This window comes from Plecotus auritus (genome assembly GCF_963455305.1).
Source record: "Plecotus auritus genome assembly, chromosome: 7".
Classification (NCBI taxonomy): domain Eukaryota; kingdom Metazoa; phylum Chordata; class Mammalia; order Chiroptera; family Vespertilionidae; genus Plecotus; species Plecotus auritus.
Genome location: NC_137774.1, coordinates 98,105,822 through 98,118,198, shown reverse-complemented (window position 1 = coordinate 98,118,198; position 12,377 = coordinate 98,105,822). Strand labels below are relative to the sequence as shown.

The window sequence follows — 12,377 nt, the reverse complement described above, 5'->3', positions numbered from 1 at the left end:
ACGTTCACACATCTGATGGGCTGCTGTGCTAAATACATCTTAATTTGTGCTGCATCTGCTGTTTTCTAATTTGTTTGTCATGCTGTGAAAGCCACAGACATTATGAGAGCAGCTCCCTGATTTTTTCTTTAAAAATGCATCAATTCTTCATTTTTTAAAAAATGGCTGCCTTCCATTATTGTTCATCTGTGTCTTGGAGTGCCTTAAACTCAATTCTGTTATGCACATATATGTATGAAAAATCCTGGGCATTTGAATATGTAGATATATTATATAAGAATAAATGCACATATATTTGCATGCACATCAAGACAAATACTGAGTTTAATCACAAAAAGCAAAACAAACAAGCCAATCTCATAACTTTGGCATGGATAAAAGTGTTCCAGGTCACCAGGGTCTGGTTTTGGGGTTCCCTTGCTATGCAAAAGATATGCATAAGGATGATGCTCTCAGTTCAGACACAACTAAGCAGCAGTTCAAATGTAAACAAACAGATGCAATTCAGTATGATCCAGAATAAACCAGTCTCACATTAGGGAAGTTTAAATTCCAGCTATTGACCTGAGAGGGGGAGAGAGAAAAGGGGGGAGGGAGGGATGGAGGGAGTGGGGAGAGAGAGAGAGAGAGAGAGAGAGGGAGAGGGAGAGGGAGAGAAACATCCATGTGAGAGAGATACATTGATTGGTTGCCTCCCACATGCACCCCCATTGGGGATCAAATCCACAACCTACATATGTACCCTAACTGGGAATCAAACCCATGACTTTCTCATGCACTGGACGACACTCCAACCAACTGAGCCACACCAGCCAGGGCTGTTTAGATGTTTTTAATAATTTATGTACAAGGGGCCCTGCATCCTCATTTTGCACTGGACCCCGCAAATCATGTAACTGGTCTTGAGTGCAGAATGGGTTGTAGGAACACTGGTGGAACAGCTGATGGATTTACTCCGTGGTATTTCAAACTGTCCTTTGATCTTTAAGATCGCAAAAATTTACCCCTTGAAATGAAGAATAAAGAAGAGATAAGAGGAAGAAAGTGGATAGGAAGGAAAGCAAAAGGGAAGGAAAAATCCAAATAGTATTATTTACTTTGTAATCATGTAGTTTCATGGGGCATGAGGGACGGAAGGCAGCCATTTCTAGGTGATATTTGTTATTTCTGAACACAGTTTCTTTGAATGAAACTGATTAGAAGAAAATGCTTCTGTCATCAATTTTAGCGTCCATAGCCAAAGTGGCACTCAAAGTTAGCCTATAATCTTTTTTTATAAATTAAGCTATATACAACTCTAATTTTTCTGACAATTTCCCATCACCCTCTCCCCTTACAAGCACAATCCAAGTTATTTCAGGAAACCTAAAAAAAACAACAAACAAAAAAAAACAGGGAATATGGAGGAGTTGGAAACCTCGAGGACTACTGTGGCTCTTTTCCTGTTGCAGGCCACTCATCTGGAGTGGAGCTGGGACTTGAGGGGCAGTGAGGGCCGGCCCAGAGGCGGGTATCCTCATGACTACAGCCTGGAGATGGGGATGGAGATGCAGGGAGGCAGGTCTGTACCCTGGCTTCTGCACCCTGGCTGGCTGTACACCCTTCCAACAGAAAGACACAGACCCCATTCACATCATGCCAGTCGGTCTTCGGTGTCAAATTTTCTTAAGAACATGCAGAAGTGATGACCAAGGCAGGCATTCTGACTGGGAGTCAAACAAATTGGGGCTTCCGTACAGGAGTGTGTTGAATCAATAAGACGTACTGTTCAACCAGGGCTGAGAAAAACACCTCATAAAGTAACAGCATTTGTAAAGGTTAATCAATTCAGCTAATTGTAAATGCTCTCAATTGTCAGTCCCTAAGCAGTCCCTTCTCTTTGTAGCTAATAATTCACTGTGGGATGCAGCAGCTCCGAAGCAGGAAGCAGAGAAAGTGTGGAAAGCAGTCAAATTTCTCATTACTCTCTCCATGTTGTGCTCAGTCGGTGTCTGTAAATGTCAATACATTTACCACAGGGAAAGAGTCTTTTCTCCCTACTAGCACTACTTGCCTCCTTCATTATACACAAAACAAAGTAAAGAGCCTAATTATCTTGGTCTAGGCATATGGGAAGGAAATGAGGGTATTGATTTGGGGGGCAACATCTTAAGGCAATGCATATGACTAATAAGCTGGGCAGTTAAAAGGATGGTCTTCCATTCACAACTGTAAGAAAAACACATCATATTCACTGCCCAGAACTGACTCAGAAAAAAAAAAAAAAAAAAAAAACTCCTTCTGTCCTTCCCTCTCCACTGTTTCCATGTCCCCAGTCAGAAAAACACCAGTGGGTAGGGTTTTTTTAAATAAGTGCTACGGAGATCTGAGAAGTAAAAACAAATCATGTCAGGCAGAAAACAATGAGATAATTCTACCCTGAAATTAAAACTAGACTCTAGCAGTGAAAGCAAACCAATGACTTTTATGAGACCAGACAACTCCTGTCTTTCCATGAAGCTTCCTGGTCAGGGTAGGCCCTACCTCCAGGCCACTAGTGGCTCTTCTACTGGGGACTCAGAATGCAATTTGTCTTAGCAGTACTAGAAAGGTTCTAGGAAATGGTGATACAGGACAAATGATGAATTGTCTTAGGGAAAGCCACTTTATTTTTAATGTCTCACATAAATCCTTTGTGTTCTTTACTTTGCATATGTATATGGTAATACATTTCAGAAAGTCTGATTTCCCTGCAGTTACAGAATTAATCTTCTATACTTAGAAAACATAATAAGATATAGTTATTTTCAAAGAATATTTATAGAAACCAAAATGGAGATGAGAGGAATGATTTCAAATATTTTGGGGCACGGTAATATTTGTAGCAATGTTCATAATAACTAACATTCACCCAATGATTATACCTTAAAATCCAATGATGTATATAATTCCCCATATTGAAATATGAACAGCTAAAACACGCAGTCAATTTTCCTTTATTTCATCTGCAACTTAATAAAATGTAAATGTCTTTGCCTTAGAAGTAGGGTTGTGAATACATTTGGAAATGTAGAAAGAATCACAGTACATATAAATCCCAAACCTTCAACCATTTGACAAAAGGACATCCTTATCTTTTATGTATTTAGCATTATTAACCAAAGACATTGTACAATTCTAGTTAAATATATGAGATGACTTGTGTCCCATCAAACAGTTTGATATCTCAGACACATTGGGTAGACAAACCCAGTGACTTAATCCAAGCATATGGCCATGTTGACCTGAACAGCATAAAAAAAATAAGCTGGGAAAGGCATGGAAAACAGGTTGTTGGCACCTGGCACATCACAAGATATTTTATCCCCTAAATATGTAGGATAATGCTAAACCTATGTAGGATGGTAGCATGTTTATAGTCAAATTAACCGGTGCATTGTAATAATAATGGTGTGGTCAGAAAACAGAGTCAAAGTGCTCCTCTTCAGTGAACAGAACCATTGGGTCATGCAAAGAATTCTCTTCTTAATGAAAACAATTTCATGTTATTCATGAGTACAATATAAAACACTCCTGGAAAATGATATATTAGTTAGGAATGTCCAGAAGGTACCTGACTAACAAGTGGGGGAAGACCTGCTCAACAATAAACTCACCCATCCCCCACCTTTCCACTCCTCTCTCTCTCTCTTTCTCCTTCCTCTCTCTCTCTTTCTCTATACATATATATATAGAGGGGAATATGTATATGTGTGTGTGTGTGTGTGTGTGTGTGTATATATATATATATATATATATATATATATATATATATATACCTCTTCTTCCCCTCTCCCTCTTCCTCTTCTCTCCCCCCTTTTGCTAAGATATATTCCTTTCAGCTAACAATGCCATTTTCCCATAATTTCAAATGCTGTGAATCTAAAGTGAAGTTCTCTAAATGCATTTTTTTTTCACCTTAAAGAACTGAAAGACCTGTTAGAGTTTCAAGATGTGTAGCCTCAGGCAAGCAGTGAGCAAAGTTAACAAAACAAAGCCCCCCAGGACCCTATTATTTCATTTCCCTTACTGGTTGTTCCTGAGCATTTGGTACCTTCATCTTCATATTTATTCCTTTGGAGCCTCACCCTTCTATACATAATGTAATCCTTTCCACCGGATAAATTTTCACATCAGTTTAATAATTTTTTGAAGTTATACTGGAGAATTGCTCAACTCACTTCTAAATTAAAGCACTTATTAAAAAACTTTGAAGCACTCTCACAATTTTAAATCACTGTGCACATAGCAATTTAAAATTATGGGAGCAGTTTTATAAGCACTTGAATTTGGAGGTGATCAGAGACCTGAAAATGTGCATTATAGAGTAATTTAAAATTATTAGAGTACTTCATATTTTTTATAAGCTCTTCAGCTGGGAAGTGATCAGGTTCTAGCATCTGAGCTAGCATTTATGCAGTACAAAGTGAAGTACTCCTCAGCTTGAGAAGATTCACTCTATTAAATCAAACTACTTTAATAATTTTAAAGTGATGCACAGTGAGCATGCTCAGATCTCCAAATTCACTTTTAAATTAAAAATATTTTTCACTTCCAACCTACAAAGACACTTATAGGATAAAGCAGTAATTTACTCTTTCAATTTTAGACATCAAACTGCCCTCTCTCTTTTAGGGTAGTTTTCCCTTGGTAAAAACAAAATATTAAAAATATTTTCCCATTTTAAAAAAAAGCATCATGCTATGAGAATTTAACAACCTTGTTGTATTTAAAAATATTTCCCTGTTAAAATAAACGTTAGTATATTGTGCTTTGGGATACCCTACTTTTACAACCTAAAACAATGACAAACTAGTATTTTTAAACTTAAGCACATAGCTAATTGTCTTATGTAACTACTAGAGGCCCTGTGCATGAAATTCATGCACTGGGGGAGGGGGTTGTCCCTCAGTCCAGCCTGCACCCTCTCCAATCTGGGACCCCTCGGGGGATGTCCCTCTCACAATCCAGGACTGCTGGCTCCCAACCACTCACCTGCCTGCTTGCCTGATTGCCCCTAACTGCTTCTGCCTGCCAGTCTGATCACCTCCTAACCACTCCCCTGTCAGCCTGATAGAGGCCTAACTGCTCCCCTGCCAGCCCGATTGCCCCCAACTGCCCTCCCCTGCCAGTCTGGTCACCCCTAACTGCTCTCACCTGCAGGCCTGGTCCCCCCAAGTGCCCTCCCTCACCTGCAGGCCCGGTCGCCCTCAGCTGCCTTCCCCTGCAGGCCTGGTTGCCCCCAACTGCCCTCCCCTGCAGGCCTGGTCACCTCTAACTGCCCTCCCCTGCCAACCATCTTGTGGTGGCCATCTTGTGACCCCATGGGGGCGGCCATCTTGTGCAAGGGCATGATAGTCAATTTGCATATTAACTCTTTATTATATAGGATAACACTTAGCCCACTGAAATATGTGGATGATTCTTCACAATAGGACAGTTGTCTTGCAATTTGAGAAAAGTCTTACAGACCCTACTATGTCTTCTGAATTTCACTGCTGACCTGAACAAAATCATGTTGTTCCAATAACATTCCCCCAGTCTACCCTTGAGTTCAAAGAAAGGAAAACATCAGAGGCATGAAAGTTGCTATACTAAATGTACATCGGGCAACCATGACTCTTGATCATTCAAATCAATCTTATTCATCTGAATTCCAACTGCAGTCAAACTGGATCTATTGGAAGGTAATCACTTAGGCCTTTTTCTTTGATAATACTTTGAATTTTATCCTATAGGAGAATTGATCTTAACTAATGTATTTATAATCCACAAGTGAAGCACGGTGGTTGCCAATAGCTGTTTGCCACCAGTGGAAAGTACGCTTTAGCTGTTTGTTATAGCTTATCAGGGAATCAGGCCACAAAATATATATGTACTACTCTCTAACTTGTGACAAAAACATCCAAGCCACTTCATCTTACATGACAGATGCTACCTGAAAATGAAAGTCTCCTGGTGGTGGTGGGGGAGGGGGGGACGGCGGGTAGTGAGATGGTGGTAGTGTCTTTACAAAGTGCTCTCTTGGCCCTGGCCAGTGTGGCTCAGTTGGTTGAGCATCATCCTATGCACGGAAAGGTTATTGTTCAGATATTACCTCTATGAAAATGTTTCAGAACTTAACCTATGAAATAGGTTCTGTTCTAACTAGTATGTTAAAAACTTTCAGAAGTTAGGCAATACCTGCTTCTATACAAAACCATTTTGAATTCTATGGGATTTGCATTTGTCTTTATACTATGATCAAACTGCCTTGGTTTTAATGCTATTTGCAACAAAAATTATTATGGAAGAAAACTAATAAACTATACACTGAGTGGCCAGATTATTATGATCTCTGAATGCATAATAATCTGACCACTCAGTGTGTGTGTGTGTATTATATATATATATATATATATATATATATATATATATATATATGTGTGTGTGTGTATATATATATATATATATATATATATATATATATATATATTAGAGGCCCGGTGCATGAATTCGTGCATGGGTGGGGTCCGGCCAGCCTGGCCAGGGGGAGGGGACATGGGCGGTTGGCCGGCCTGCCTGCTGGTCAAACTCCTGGTCGAGGGGACAATTGTATATTAGCCTTTTATTATATAGGATATATACTGAATGGCCAGATTATCATGCATTCAGAGATCATAATAATCTGGCCACTTAGTGTAGTATTTAGATGGTTTTTACACACTTAGTGGGATCTATTATTTGTCTATAGTGTCATAAAAGTATATAACTGCCCAACAAATGCAGTGGTGATAATGCAAAATCCTCTGTATATTCTCATCTGCAAACTAAAGCTGTCTTTCAAAAAAGCTGAGAAAACTAAATAAGTAGTCATTAACCAGAAGTTATAAAGAGATGATGAATTAGTTTGTGCCTGAATTAAGTAAGAAATCTGGGTATAAATGATAGAAGAAATCACAAGGGCATATGTAAGAGTTCTTATATGTTGGAGAGAGAAGATAATGAAAGGAACCTTCAAAAATTTGTTTATGTAGAATGTGAGTTAACAGGAAGCCCTGTCAAAATTTTTGCTACAATGAATCAGTAAAAAGTAAGTCAGACAATTATGACACAATGAATTTAAAAATCGATGTGGATATTTCAAACTAAGTGGCTTTTAGATAGAAAGCAAAAACGTACTTGTAAGACGAATATCCAGAAAGACGTTTAGATGAAAATATAATACTCATACACCCTTGGACTATGCAAGTGTAATGAAACATGAAAGCCTAGGACAGTTGTCAATGGGCATGCTCCAGATCTGTCATTGTATTTCACTGTAGCAATCACCATTTTTAAGATCACTATATAAAAAGTAGGAGAAGCAATATTGGGTGACGCCAATCTATGTCTGAGTCTCCTGTGTACAATATTGACTTTAGGACTGAAACCAGGGAGATAATACTCAAAACTCTTTGTACATTCTATCTAATAAAAGCGTAATATGCAAATTGACCATCACTCCAACACACAAGATGGCCATCCCCATGTGGTCAAAGATGGCTGTCCCCATGTGGACACAAGATGGCCAGCAGAGAAGGGAAGTTGGGGGCAACCGGGCCTGCAGGGAAGTGCAGTTTGGGGGGACCAGGCCTGCAGGGGAGGGCAGTTAAGGGTGACCAGGCCTGCAGGGGAGGACAGTTAGGGGTGACCAGGTCTGCAGGGGAGGGCAGTTAGGGGCAAACAGGCTGGCAGGGGAGCAGTTAGGCATAAATCAGGCTGGCAGGGGAGTGGTTAGGGGGTGATCAGGCTGGCAGGCAGAAGTGGTTAGGGCAATCAGGAAGGCAGGCAGGAGAGCAGTTGGGAGCCAGTAGACCTGGATTGTGAGAGGGATGTCCCAGATTGGAGAGGGTGCAGGCTGGGCTGAGGGACACCCCACCCCCGTGCACAAATTTCGTGCACCGGGCCTCTAGTACATTATAAAGACCAATGTGTGTTTTTCAGATAAAATTTTTAATTCCTCTGCATATTCCTACAGCAGTACTTATACCCATTCACATGAGTGTGTTTAATGTTATTTTATCTGAGAGCATTGCTAAATAAACAAAAATTTCATTAACATTGCAGCCATTTTAACTAAATCTTTGCTTAATGGCATAAAATGCCCTTTAATTCTTAGTGCCTACTGCACGAGTTAATCCATTTAAGTGCGAGAACATGTTTGTCACATTGTGTGAATCTGACAATTTTTTTAACCAAATCAAGCCTTTTGAGAATTGAATTCCATTTGCTTTGTGGGGGGAGGTGAGAGGGAGGATGACTTTCTGGTTCAAAGGAAAAATGCTTAGAAGCCATATTTGAAAGGCTCAAAAGGGGTCTTACACATCAAATAGCTCTTAGAAAACAACATTCTGATGAGTCAAATGTAAATTAATTAGAAACATAGAGATTGCTTTTCCCTGGCTATCCACATGGATTTCAAAGCTAAAAAAAGAGTGTTTGACGAAATATGTTTGGAGTATTCATGACCCAAAAGCATAGTAAAGTAGTTCAAGATGTTTCCGTGAAACAAAAATACTTGTTTTCTTGCAGTGATCTTCCCAGAAAATATCTAACAAATGCCTATGTAAAAGCATTGGGACTCATGCAGGTTCTCCATTTTAAGTCCATCAGGTACATCTTAAAGAGGATTTTTTCCCTGCAAAGAAACTTATTAAGTCATTATCAATGAATTCAAGCTTGGTAGTGCTTCCAAATGGGGAAACAAGTGAAATAAGCATTAAGACATGCTCACTGCAAATTTATCCTATATCGTGAGTTGTAGTAGGACATCATTTATGTGTGGAATATCTGGAGTGCTGAGACTGCAGACCCAGGAATAGCATTTCTATGAAGCTCCCATAAAATATCAGATTATAAGACTTTGGTCCAGGTAATTTGATTATATGTTCATCCACTGCTTGTATCTAATTAACGGGGAACTACAACTGGCCAAAGAAATTAAATCAAATGAACAATTGTGCAAAATGTATGCAGAAAGTAGTTCCCCAGTACCATCACTAGAGAAAGTAGTTTAAAATGTTATTAGCAAATATTTATTGCAAATCACTTGGCTAGATGGTGCTGAAAATTAATGTTATTAGAATTCCCAATGTAAATATCTTAAAATCTATCATTAAATAAAAATAGAAGAGTGAAAAAGGAGAGAGGAAAAAAGAGGCTTAAAAAGTATAAACCACAGGGAAGCTGGGGGCTGGAGAGGTGGGTGGAGGGTGGGGAGGGTGTGGGGAGACAAGGCCCAAGAAGTAATGGGGACCCAGATCACGCAGGGTGGCCATGAGGAAGTGACCGAAAAGTGATCTGACATCAGGTGAGAACCCCAGGCAAGAGTCGGTGAAACTGAAAAGAAATTGGACATTCCTATTGGCTCCATAAGTACCTGTGGATTATGGCAGGGAAAGTGAAATGCGTCGCTGATAAGGAGAAGTCATTGCTGATCATTTTGAGAGGAGAGGATGACAGAAAACGATTGCAATTTTCACCAGATGAGCATGCAAACCATCCGAAAAGTCTTTAGTGTCGAAACTGTCTGTGGCTCTCAGACAATCAAATAGGCAACCACTTTCCGAACCACTATGAACGGACTGGGAAGGATCTGATGGTGAAGAATCTTAAAGGATGTAGGAAAGAGCTGGAGAAAGAAGGGAGTCCTCTGGCAGAAAAAGATTAGGATGGAGAATACCTCTACCTGGACTTTGTCCCAGTCACCTACGCCCGCGGGCTGCAACCTGTTCGCAGAGGCTCACGAAAAGCCCCTCTAGCACCTGGACCATGAAGCCTCCTGGCAAAGCCCAGGGCACGGGCACCTTTCTGACCAACAAGCTCTCGCAAACAAAAAAGCGTTCCCATGACAGCAAAACATCTTTGTGTCTCCATCCACTAGGGAAGCCTACGTGATCTCTCTCTATATATGTATATCAACACCGGTTACTAACACCCAGCAGGAAGTTCGACCTGCGCTTGAATGTCCTGGTGTCTACCTACCGCGCGCTGCGCAGTTACTTGTATAAGCGCGGATTCTGCTGCTTCGGCACCGTCACGTCCACCCCCAGCACCAGCGAGTGGACAGCGGGTTTGGTCACTGCACCATCACTGCCACTCAGAAACACGGGGAGGGCCACAACCACATCCACGGGGGCAAGTGGACAGTGAGCAACCTGTGGCTGAGCACCCGAGGCAAGGGGGCGACCAGCACCCTGTTCGACAAGATCCACTGGATCCTCATGCAGAGCTTGAGGGCCTGGCACTGGTGATGAACAACGACAAGCGCTGCTCCAAATGTTAGGGCTACGACATCGTCATAGATGACAGGCTGAAGGGTAATGTGTCCAGATCTCTCGCCTCCAGCAGAGCCAGCGATCAGAACCGTACCCTCAAGGTTGCGGTTCCTAACAGAGAAACTCCGGACTGTAAATGGACCAAGTCCCCTCTCTCCCCGCAAAGGAAATTCTTGGCAATTAAGAAATTCTGTACGGTGAAAAGCTGGAGCAGGGAGACGGGCTGATGGAGAGCTGACCGTCCTCACAGCCCGAAAGTGACCAGCAGCAAGGGCAAACCTCCAACCTGGACGCTCCCAGAACCACTCACTGCACCCAGGCCCTCCCTGAAGACCTATACTGACATTTCCTTTTTCTAGAACTTTATTTTCCCTTTCCTAAGCCCTGCAAATAAATAAAGGCACTCCTTTGGGAGGAAGGGGAAGTATAAAACACTACCTTTTATGTTTTTGTTAAGTGATTTATTTTTCTTTATTATTTTTCCATTTTGAGTCCACAGAGGTAAAGGACCAAGCCCTTCCAGGAAGAGAAGTAACCAAGCTCAACTACAAACTACTTAATTCTTGCCCTAGTATGAGGAACAGTTGGTTCATATTTTCAGCTTATCCTGATGAGGTATAGTTGTTGTTGTTGTTGTTGTTCATTTTTCTCCCAGGGTCCTTAGAAACTGAGGACATTCCCCCAGTGATAACAAACTTTTGAAGAATTCTGAAGTTCATTTTATATTAAAACGACACTATCACCACTTCAAATAATTGATGGGGCTGGTAAGAGCCATCACTAAGGTAGCTGAACGATTGGGGGAACTGTGTTCCTTGGAGCCACCTGCATAGAAAAGCCTCCAAAGGATTTTTTTTTTTTAAGTCTACCTATTGAAGTTGACTTTGGAGTATCATTCCTTCAGTTAACATGTTTGCTTGTTGGATTCCAGGGAAGACTTGGCAGATCAGATATATTTAAGATGTAATACCAGTTCTACATTCAGTCAGCATTTTCACACATCTGTTCTCTTGGCATTTCATTGCTCTTAATTTCCAGTTTTGATTGTGGGATATTTGGAAGCGATAACTAACAATGGATGAATGTTTATTTTCCTGGGTCCTACAGGCCATGTGTGTTCAAGTGGATTTATTTCATCACACAGCTTTGCCTCAGAAAAGCAAATTATTACATGGCCAGATATTTTTCAAGAAATATTTGTTCATGATGAGTGCCCCTCTACAGGATATATATAAAGGATCTTGCCACTTGTGAGCCAAATTCAGTAGAGCTTTGAGTTAAAAAGGTTCTCATGCTTTCGTTTTCCCTTTCATCCTACATGATTTCTTCCTTTTGCTAAATGATTTCCTTTGCTCTTAAATACATTTCAAAGTTATATTGACTCTCCGAACTTGAAGGTAAAAAAAAAAACAACTAGTATCACCAGTTCCAATTTCCTAACTGGCTATCCTTCAAGCATTTAATATTCAGTAGATAAATTTGCAATTCAGAACAAGTTCTCCCATAGAGGTAAGGTACAGAAGACAGTATTCCACCAGGCTTCCCCATGTGGATGACCTAGCTCCTATCAGAACATGCACTCTGTCCTCCAGCTAAGGATGCAGATCAACCTCTGCTTGGTGGTACCTGGAACAAGTGGTAAAGAAAGAGGCAAAGTGGACATTTGTGGGCATTACATTGTGATAATTCTCTATAACGACTTAAGAGATGGATTTTTCTCTTAGTCCATGCTTCCTGAATAATGCTTTGCGATAACAGAAGTGTCCTTGGATTTATTCAAATATGTCCCTCCTAAAGATTTCTGTGGCTAATGAAGTTGAAGGAATTTGGGGCCTAGTTAAGCAGGTTCCACCCTCTGGAATTTTCAGGATTTCTAATGTGGGACATCCATCCTCTGTGAATCTGAGTGGGGGCTGTCATGTGCAGGGTTCCCTTCACTTCCAGAACCTCTGATCAGGATTCTATGGGGCCCTAGTCTCCCTGAAACAGCATGTAGAAAATGTTCTGATTACTCTCTGAGTGTCTTCAACTGGGCAGGGCCAAAGAATCCCTGTCCTTGGG

General features: G+C 40.9%; 1 pseudogene across 1 annotated transcript; it reads left to right on the top strand.

Annotated features, from left to right (window-relative positions):
* The first annotated feature begins 9,427 nt into the window (after positions 1–9,427).
* LOC308252724 (polyglutamylase complex subunit TTLL1-like) lies at positions 9,428–10,554 on the top strand (annotated as a pseudogene). The gene has a single exon. The product of its transcript is annotated as a polyglutamylase complex subunit TTLL1-like (transcript).
* Positions 10,555–12,377: the final 1,823 nt, after the last annotated feature.